The sequence below is a fragment of the Diceros bicornis genome, chromosome 7, assembly GCF_020826845.1.
Source record: "Diceros bicornis minor isolate mBicDic1 chromosome 7, mDicBic1.mat.cur, whole genome shotgun sequence".
Taxonomy (NCBI): domain Eukaryota; kingdom Metazoa; phylum Chordata; class Mammalia; order Perissodactyla; family Rhinocerotidae; genus Diceros; species Diceros bicornis.
Genome location: NC_080746.1, coordinates 7,589,441 through 7,599,786, shown reverse-complemented (window position 1 = coordinate 7,599,786; position 10,346 = coordinate 7,589,441).

Here is a 10,346-nt window from a genome sequence, read left to right as displayed (position 1 = left end):
ATATATCAGGATGGTAATGGTGATTGTCTCTGAGTGGTAAGATTAGAGATGTTTTAATTTTCATCACCCTTCTCAGCATGTTCTTATTTTTTGTCAATAAGCCTATATTTTAATAACCAGAAAAAAGTGGGAATTTAAAAATCAAATGTTAAGTATGTCGGTAGTTTCCCCCACATTCTTAGTGAATTACCGAATTCTATAATTGCAATGCTATATATTGCATTATATATTATAGTGCAATATATATTATTGCACTATAATTCTATAGTGCAGTTCTGGGGGAAAAAATGTTTCACTTAGAGCTAATCCCAATTTACTCCACCATCGTTACCCCAGTGATCTAAGTTATCTAATACTTGGTTGTATTAGATAATATGTGACCCCAACAAAGCAGACCCACAATCTCTCCTGTGTTTCTCCTTCTGCCTCCTCTCCATCACCTCCTGCCAATTAAGATTTCCCTCACCACTTAAGAATCTAAATCAGACACTTCTTAGTGGTGTAACCTTGGCTGGGTTACTCAACTCAAGCTCAATATCTGTAAAATAAAGACAAAAGTAGTATCTGTATCATAGGGTTTTTGTGAAGATTAAGTGAGATGTAAATTACCTAGCATAGTGTCTGGTATATGGTGATGTCTGAAGAAATGTTATCATCATTAGTCCAGTCTCTCTAGCTACAACACACTTGATGTTGACTGTAGTTTCTGGGCTCTGGTCCTTTGCCTGATATGAAATATAAACAGGAAATAAAAAGGAAGTCAAATAATAAAAACGGATCACTGTTTTTATTATGTCAGTATGTGCCTTGTTGGAACTGCCTAGGCGGTGTTGGCAAACACCAAGTGTTTTTTGAGGAATGTGAGTAAAGACGATGCTGCCTCTAATATCTTCCCACCTGACAAGATGCCTCTGCCCAAAACTGGTGGTGGTGAAGAGCAGGGCTTTAAAGACAGACCTTGGTCTGCACCCTCTCTCCCCTGTTTACGGCTGTGGGACTTGGGCAAGCTACTCTGAGGGTTTCTCATCTCTCGCTGGGGTAACAATACCTTCCTTGGAGAGCTGGGGTGCAGATACTGTTCCCTGATGTCATCCAGCACGTGCCAAGAACCACTACCGTGAGGGCTCGGCCCTACTTCTTGCAGGCTCTGATCACTTACTGTGAGGCTTTCTCTGACCACCCCGTATGAAACAGAGGCTCTCTTCCGCCCTCATGCCTGCACGCTGGCTCTCCCTAACCCCCTTCTCTGCTTCACTTTCTCTAGTGCTTTTATCTCCACCTGACATTGCACACGTATTTATTTGTCTGTCTCCTCTCAGAATTTAAGGGGCCACAAGGACAGGATGGTTGCGTGTTATTTTCACTGCTTTACCAAAACCTGGCATGTAGTAGGCATTCCATAGGTATTTGTTAAATGAATAAGTAAGTAAATGAGAGGATTAATTAACTGGTGTTTCAAGGGAGAGCAGAGTCCTTGGGAAAGAAGGATAGATGAATGCCACAGCTTGATGGCGAAGAAGTCGTAAGATTGGTCTCGGTCAATTGATTCTTCACTGGTGTGACACTAAGCTAGTAAATTGTTCTCAGAGCCTTAGTTTCCCCATCTCTAAAATGGAGACAATATCATACTTACCTCAAACAGCTGGTTGGAGGATAAATTTCAATTGTGGAAATAAATGTGCTTTAAACACTGTAAATCACCTTTAAAAATTAGACGTTGGTACCATTTTTTTTAAGTAGCACAGCAGTTCATTTCCTGGGTGACACGCTACTAGAAAAATGATTCAGTCAAAATGGGACAAAGGAGAAGGCTTCATTCGAGATCAACATCTGATTTTAAACCTTGCCTCTACCTCATTCACCCAACACTGCCTCACGAACTTGGCCCAGCCTACACGAGGACTGCTGAGGGTAGAACTCTCCAGTCCTCCCTTGCAGGCAACCCGCCTTTGGCACATCCAGCCCTGGAGCCAGCCCAGGCTTAGTAATGGGATACAGAGCTTGTCGCCAGGCGAAGTGGAGTTTGCGTCAGGAGTTGTCGCTTTCTGGTGGTTGCCTGGTGACCCTAATGGAAAATGAGCTGTGGTGGACGATCCCACAGAAACCACTCCCTCAGCTGGCAGGTTCCTCGGAAAGCCCAAGTGCCACGAGAGGGGGAGCGGGCTGCCTCCAGAAGAACTGTCACTGTGGCTTCAATATGCAGGTGTTGGCAGGGACAGGCAGGGAATTGCAGAGCCAAAGGAGAGCTTGGGCCATGGCGTGGCTCTCGTTTCAGCATGAGTTGTTGCTCATAAAGGAAGGGCGGGCCCAGCATAGTCATTAATACTGGTCCCAGGCCCAATCGTAGGTAAAAGCACACACACAAAAAAATCCCATCAGTGGTTGACACCTCACAGCTCCAAAAACACACAAGGATGTGTTCTGAAGTTTTCATGATGTGCTCATTCAGACTCACTGCATTGACAATTTCGGTAAGAGGGAAGGCTGGGCGTGCTGCGTGAAGTGACCACCCAAAAGAAGCAGCGCCCCAGGACAGAAGGAGACTTTCTGGCTGTGGGTCCTACCGGAAAGAACACTAAGAGGAGAGTACAACACTGGTTGATCATGAAAATATGTGGTGAGTTCCATCGGTGGGAAACTAAATTACATTGTACGTTTAAAAGAGATTGAGCCGTGGAGCTAAGCCTGCTGAAATGTCAACTTACCAAAAGTGTGCAGAAGCCCTATTGTGTGCTAGTCACTCTATTATGCTCTCTCCCATCCTTGTCTCATTTAATCCCAAGGTTATTACAATATTTGTAGGTATCAAAGTCTTGTTTCAGAGATGAGGAAATTGAGGCTCAGAGAGATTGAACAATTTGGCTGAGGTCACATAGCTACCCAGTTACAGAGTCAGGATTTAATACTTGCTTTTCTGATTTTAAGTCTAACACTCCTTCCTCCAACATCCCATCACCACCCCCAGGAGAAAGTTCTTTCTGCCACTACACCAACTCTCTTTCCCTAGTCTAGTCCCCTCCACCCAATCTCTGGCAAGTAATGCTCCCCACTCCAATGCTGACTTGTTATAACCGTGATGAATTAAGAACTAATTTCACTGATTTATTCATTCATTTAGTCACCCTTCATCCAACAACTATTTGTTGAGTAGGTACCGAATTTCCAGCATCAAGCTAGGTGCTGGGGATGCCACAGCAAACTTAGAGATACACTCCTGATCCACAAGGAGCATAGATATACCTATTTATCCCTTGAAAAGACAGTTTACAGAATTATGAAGCAGCTTACCCAACAAGACATAGCCAAATAGCCATCTCCACACGGTGCTCCCCATTACTACTCCTGCTATATGTAGAAAGAAACATCATCTTTATTCTATTTCATTCTCCTCTATTCAAATAACTGCCTAAGCAGCCTGTCACTGATCTTTCCAAACATGCTAGTGATTAGTGTCAGTCCAATGAAAAGGTTATGAAGTTACGAAAAATAACAAGCAATATTGTCTTGATTCATGTTTTTGTTTTAGGATTGAAAAAGATTTTGCTGAAAGTATTTCAATGAATTTGTTAGCAGCACTTACATAACGGTCTGAGTGCAGTGAAGAATGGCTGAGGCCACAGCTGAGACCAATCCCATTCATGAGTGAATGAGTCGGGGAGACCCTGCCAGGAGTTCACCCTCCCTGTCTGCCTCCAGGCCTCTGAGTTTGGAGCGATCCTCAGGTTTCTGGGTGCTTCACTGCATTTGTACTTGGCTGAAGACAATTTCCTGTTTCTAAGAAAAGACTGCTCGGATGTCTTACGAGGGCCTTTGGACAGCAAGTCCTGCTGGCCCAGGCATGGCCGAGTACAGGGGAAGGGAAGTTATGCAGGGACAGTTGGTTCTCATTAACCCCCTCCAGCCCACAGGGGTCCTGGGACTCACAGAACGAGGTTATTACAAATATTTGTCAGATTGGACAAAAAAATGAAGAGAAGTTTATGACTGTGCCGAATATGTCCTGAGCTATTCGAAGAACATCTGGGCTTGCAAAGCCTAAACCAAAAGATCAGACGTGACGAGGACCACAGAAAAGGGCATGTGTGTTTAACACCTTCCAGCGCTGGCCTGGAACCTGCCCCCTCTGTCTCCTGCTCCAGCCCCGTCGCCTCCTTCCAGCTCAGTAGTCCCACAGATGGCTTTTCCAGTGATATCACATGCTGTTACCATGGAGGCAGCTGTTATGGCAAAACAGAACTGTCCGATCTTCACCCTATGGCTTGCAACCTGAGGCAGAATGTGGAGGGAAGCCATTCCGTGACCACAGGCCTCAGTGGAGCGCTCTGAGTACAAACAGAAACAGAACCGCTGGGACACACTGTGGTGGGAATGAAGACCCTGTGACGGAGATGGGAAAACCCACGGGAGGGTGGAGCGGGGCCTCCTGCTGCACTGAGGCCGGGCCATCCAGACCGTGATGGGAACAACAGCTGCCTCGCCTCTCCCACCACCAGCCCCAACCCCGCCCCAAATGGACTCTTCTCCCATCTCGTCTGGCTCCCTCCATCCACGGTTAGCCACAATTAACAGCATTGCTTGCAGTGGCTCACACAGGCTTTTGATGGGAGGAACGATACACTGAAGCTTTATGAACACAGGCTCTGGAAGCAGAGCCGCCTGTGTTCAAACCCTGGCCCTCTGCTCACTAGCAGTGTGGCCCCGCCAAAGCCATTCAGGCTCCCTAAAGCCTGTTTCCCAATTAAGATAATAACACATCATCCCTCATTGGTTGTTACGATAATCAGTTGAGCTAATGTAGGTAGTTTCCTCCTAAGGATATCCCGATTTCCACTGTCGCTTGATTCTAATACTTATCGACCAACAGCAAGAGCTCTTGTTAAAATATGAATCAAGTTACATTGCTTCCCTTCTGAAACATTCCAATGGCTTCCACTAGGAATGAGATTGTTACCATAGCCCACCCACAAGGCCACACCTGCTGGCAACCCGGAAAGCTCATCCCGTGCTCCAGTCCCACTCATGGATCTGCTCCAACTACCCCAGTCCTGTTGCCTGTCCTCCAGTTTGCTTCTGCCTCAGGACCTTCACATTTGCTCCTCTCCACCTGCCCCACGTGGGCAGCTGCTTCACCTCCTCCAAGTCTCAGCACAGAAGTCACCTCCTCAGAAGGCAACCATCTACATAAAACCTCTGTGATCCCCACCCCCAGAGACCCTCTAGCCCTTTATCTGTATTTACTTCACAGTATTCATTGATGTCTGAAATTGTCTCCCTTACTTTCCTATAATTGTATACTGTCTGTCTCCCCCAGGGGAAAGGAAGCTCCGTGAGAGCAAGGATCTTGTTTTCAACTGTACGGCCAGTTCCTAGAACAGTGCACGGCACACAGTAGGCACTAAATAAATAGTTTTTTTATTAAATTAAAAATATTTAATGTAGTGTCTGTTAAACAAATATTAAATGCTTCTATTATTAACTGATAACATAATGAACACTTATCATCAACTAATAACATACTACCTGTTTGGGTAGTAATAATAGTCCTCTTCTGCATGGGAACAGTCCATTACAGATTTACGAGACCTTTGACCTTCATACCTCATTTGAGTCTTACAGCTAGCCTACAGAATGGCCAGCGTTATTTCTCCTCGGTAGATGGGGCTTAAGGAGACTTGGCAACTCACTAGACTGAAAACCGTCAAACTCCAAGACAGAGGCTTTTTCAACCACCCGTATGACAGGCCTTCAGATAACATCATGTCTCAGACCAGGAAAAATTATGCCCACCATCTTCAGGAGGCCCGTGCAGAGTGAGGGAAGGTGGGGATTCCGGGCCCTGGGGCAGGCAGTGGTGGGAGGCTCCTCTGGCCACCTTCGAAGCTGGGGTTCCCTCCACCTCTGAGAAGAGCCGTTTCTGACTAGTGTCATCTGGACTGACACATCTTCCACACTCACTGTCTGAGGCAGATTCCCTCCAGCTCAGCAGCCTCCTCCCAGCCACAGATCCCTCTCCTCCCCCCCCCCCCCGCCCCACCCTTGTCTGTTTAAGGCAGTTAGAAGATATGCAAATCACACGCCTAGGAGAGCCTCCTGTGGGCTCTGGGCCCCCCCCCCCCCGAGAAGGCAGAGCTTGCCTAAAGGTCACAGCTGTGGGAAGAAGATTTGGGACCCACTCACCCACTCGCTTCCTTCTCTTCCCTCCAAAACATCAACAGGGGTTTCCCTAATCAAGTGTGGAGCATCGAGGGCAAAGGAATAGAGGAGGCCCCGGGACTGTACCTTTTGTGTGGACTGAGGAAAGGGGACGTTCCCTTCTCCAAAGTGTGGGATTTATTCATAAGAACAGTCAAAATAAAAAGATAATGGCCACGTTTGAGGGGCCCCACTGGGCTCTAGGATATTGTTGAAGGATCCAGTTCCCTCCGACTGAGCTGGTTGATCTTAGGAGACCTGAGGACATTTATGACAGTTTTCTGTCATGCTCGGCCTTCTCATTCTTTCCGTCGTCACATCAAAGTGGGAGGGGAAAGCTGGAGGGATAGAATCATCTGCCCTCTTCTTGCCTTTCCTTTGGATTTCCTCAAGGAAAGTTGTATCCTGACATTTCCAGGGATATTAATAGTCCTTAACACATTTTCAGTAGGTAACAATAACCAAGCTCACCCTCTCCCGTTCCCACCCACATCCAGCCACTGAAACGGAATTAACACAAGTACCAGAACCACAGATTTTGCCAGTAGTTATTCCCGGGAAGATGGAAGAAGAAAGTACAAATAAGCCCCTTCTTAGTTGTGCGAATTGGGGCAGGTTGTTTAACCTCTCTCCCTGTACCTCAGCGTTCCCATATGCAAAACAGGGGAAATAAGAGGTTTTCCTCTTAGTATTGCTGTGACAATTAAACAATATGATTTTTTGCCAAGTGATTGACACAGTGCCTGGTGCATAGCAAGGACTCAACAAATGTTAGATGTTGTTGTTGTTACTAGTATTATTCAGTCTGGGCTGTGTACACTGCTGGATTCAAATATGTTTGTGTGTTTCTGTCAAATTCATAGTTGAGGTCATCCAAAAACTTTTATTTTCATTAGCCCTGTGGAGTCTCTGGGAGAGAACTCATTCTAAGAAAAGTTGGAGCTAGATACAGGTATGGTGAGTTGTCCAAGTAGCAAAGCTTTACTCAAACAGAGCTGTGGGGAGATTCCCAGATACTCCCATGAATAGAATCGAGGTCCCTCGAATGGGACCCTGCACCTTTGTTTATAGCAGGAGTGTGGGGTTATCTATTCAGTTCAGATCAGATACTCAAACTCTCTCCCCACGGCCCTCAGGCTCAGATATTAGTCATTTACCACTTAGTATGAATTCCCCCAGACTATTACCTCTCCCTCACAGTAGAAGCATTGAAAAATTTATTCTCAGGGTTAAATGGAAGTCTGTAGCAAACCTGTGGAAAGCAGGAGGTTTTTCCTTAGAATCCTAACAAATAAATTGGAAAGGCACTTGTGCAATGGGAACCTTTAGTCCTAGGTTGTCAGGAATGGTTCTATTTCAAATAATCTCATCTGTTATTCTCATAAACCATCAACATTTTCTGGAAACTACATTTCCCAGGCTTTTCCTCACTCTTGGATGTGGTACAGAAATCCTTTTGTGTGCCATGTGAGTCTCAAATTTAGTCTGTTGAAGTAGGCCAATCATTAATGGAAAGAAGCCTGGACTGAGACTCAGTCCTACTGTCACTCTAGGATTTTGATGGGCTGAGAAGTGGAGGAGACCACAAATAATACCCCAAGCCAAGCACTGTACCACAAAGGCCCGTTCTAGATCGTTTCAAGGCCTTCAGCCAGAACCGCCAGTGCCTGAAGTCCCAGTAAGAACCTGGCCCGAGAAGGATGGAGCTCTTCATAGACAATTATTGTTGACATCATCCCTTGAGAAGCTCAAAGCGACATCAGTTATTCCTAATAAACGCCACTTGAATTTTAAAAGCTGATGAAACAAAGACCTGGAGGCTAAATGATCTGTACATAATTTCAGTGTCTATCAGAGAGCTCAGAGTGGAACTTGATTGTTCTAAAAGGTTCATCTGGGCTTTTCTTCACCTGTGGAACCTTGTGCCTGAAGCTGGCCCTCACCAAATATCAACATGACATAGCTTAATTAAGTAGAAAGCAGCTTAAATTTAAAAAGCAATACTACTATAGAGAAGCTAAGTTTTCCCACCAGCCCTACAGAGATTCCAGAAGATGGCATTTCCTATTACTTAATTTTTATGGACTCACGGTCTCCTCTGCCTAGCTCTGCTCCAATTTGGCCATACTCCCAAGTCATTTTGGCGCGCTCTCCCTGCTCCTGTCTCCTCTCCTGCGAAGTCTGTGGGTGGCAAGCGCGGGGCAGGAGCCTTGGTGCAGACCTGGTCTCTGCAGAGACATCGTCATGGAGGAATGCCCTCGTCCTTCACGAGACAGGGCAGGCGAGTGTGCACGGCAATGTCAGGGTTCAGCCACTTAGAGGCTTTGCTCTTTGACTCTTATGGAGGGCTGCAGGGACGAATCTGAGCCATCACCTGGCACCACACGCACACACACACACTCCACCCCCATCCCCTCACTCCACGCTCACTGTACAGAGGAGAAACAGGACACAGAGAGATCCCGGGCCAGGCTTTCTTTACCAGCCCTCACCAGCCTCCACTGAATTTGGCCCTTTCCAGTGAAAAATGAGCCCTAAAGCCCTGGAGCCTTCTCGGTGATTTACCGAGAACTGTACTTCCACATGGGCTTTCCGGCTGCAGCCAACCCCAAGAGTCAGAGGGAGGAAGAGGGAGAAAATCATAAATGGATAGTAAGATGAGAAACAGATGTTTGGAGCCTTCACTGGCAGGGAATTCTCCACCTCGACCCCCTCTCTCACTGAGATTAGAAGGGCTTAGTCCCTGAGAGCAGCCTCTTGCTCTACCTGCATTTCACCTCCCTCCTGCCCCCCCAACTGCTGCTCCAACTCTCAAGCATCTTCCTGGCACCCTGCCACGTGGGTATCTACCTTGTTAGGTCATTTCCTTCTGATTTTAGTTAAAACAAATGAATGCTAGGTGCTCTGACCACAGACCTAATGCTTTGCCATCAAGGAGTTCAAAAACTAGCAAAGGAGACAGAGAAATAAACAGGCAGTTCCAGGAGGGGAGGGTCTCTTCCAGGATTGAGGTCAGCGCTGGACACTGTGGAAGCATACAGGAGGGACTCAGAACCCAACCTTGGGGCTCTGGTGAGTGCTGGAAGGTCAGGGGACATCTGAGCAGAGTTTTGAAGATGTGATTCAGTTGAAGGTGGATAGAAGTCACTTTGGAGGCATTAACTTAGCAGGCTTCAAGAGGTTCATATATTTATTCAGTGTAACACAATGTTTAAGAGCAACATCTCTGAAACTAGACTGCCCAAGCTTGAAACCCAGATTAGCAACTTAGTATCACATTAGGCAAGTTAGTGAATCTTTCTGTGCCTCAGTTTCCTAATTTGTGAAGTGAGGATAATACTACTTATTCTGTAGGGTTGTTACAAGGAGTATGTGAAATAATATTTGTAAAGCAGTTATAGTAGAACTTGGCACTTAGTAAGCACTATGTGTTTTTTATGAAAAATCCAAGAAGTCATTTGAGGCCACTATATCTCGGGCAATGTGCAAGGCCCTCTGGATACTTAAATTAAAGTCATAGTCCCTCTTTTTCAGGAAGTCATGAACAAGTGTGAGTGAATTATCAATGAATTATGATGCAATATTTTAGGTGGTAAGATAGAGGTGTCAATCATAGGCATCTCATCTTTTCCATGCTTCCAGATGCTCAAACCTGAAATCGAGGAGCCAGCATGGACCCTTCCACCCCTACTTATCTCTCACATTCAATCCCATCATTCAATATAGAGTCTACTTCTTTATGATCTATTGCCTCCCATCCCTTTGCTCCTTTCTCATTGTTATTGCTCACTCCGGTCCCTTGTCACCTCTCACATGGACTAGCATATAACCAATTTCCATATCTCCAGCCCTCTCTTCACCTCCACCAAGTCAGTTTCTTTATTTTTTATAACAGTTTTATTGAGGTATGATTGATACACAAAAAATGCACATATTTAATGTATACAATTTGATGAGTTTGAGTATATGCATATACCTATGACACTATCATCACAATCAAGATAACAGACATGTCCGTCACTTCCAAAAGTTTCCTCTTGTCCCTTTGCTTTTTTTTTTTTGTGGTAACAACACTTAACATGAGATCTTTTCTGTTATCAAATATTTAAATGCACAATATCATATTGTTAACTATAGGCACTGTGTTGTACAGC